This window comes from Penaeus monodon, chromosome 32 (genome assembly GCF_015228065.2).
Source record: "Penaeus monodon isolate SGIC_2016 chromosome 32, NSTDA_Pmon_1, whole genome shotgun sequence".
Lineage (NCBI taxonomy): Eukaryota > Metazoa > Arthropoda > Malacostraca > Decapoda > Penaeidae > Penaeus > Penaeus monodon.
In genome coordinates, this window is record NC_051417.1 from 6,055,651 (window position 1) to 6,056,149 (window position 499).

Consider the following 499-nt stretch of genomic DNA (forward strand, 5'->3'; position numbering starts at 1 on the left):
AGCTAGATGAAATCAATTTAAGTTTTTGGAACAAAAAAAATATATATGAAATAACAAAATTGACAAACGCACGAAAACTAGGTAAAAAAAAAAAGGAAAAGAGATAAGATTCCAATCCTACACATTCGCAACTAAATTAAATCCTTTAGGGTTTTACGGTAAAGTATCTTAGAATAATTTCTTTTGTTATAGATCACTGGTTTCCAAAGTGGGCATTAGAGTTCCCCTGCTGGCAGTGGAAAGATGTGATTCAAAAGAGGGTGGAAGATGAGCAACAGGATGGTATTAGCAGTTAATAAATGCCTTTATGTGTGTTACTTCTTAATGAGTTACACCCTGATGTTGAGAAGCTGATACCCCTGAACCGAACTCATGGATCCCATTAACAATGACTGAAGACAATGGACTATGTTACTGTGGTTACTAGTGAGACGTTGGCTTACCTTTCCATATTACTGACACAGCTAAAACTAATAAATAAATTGATTTACTGGATAAG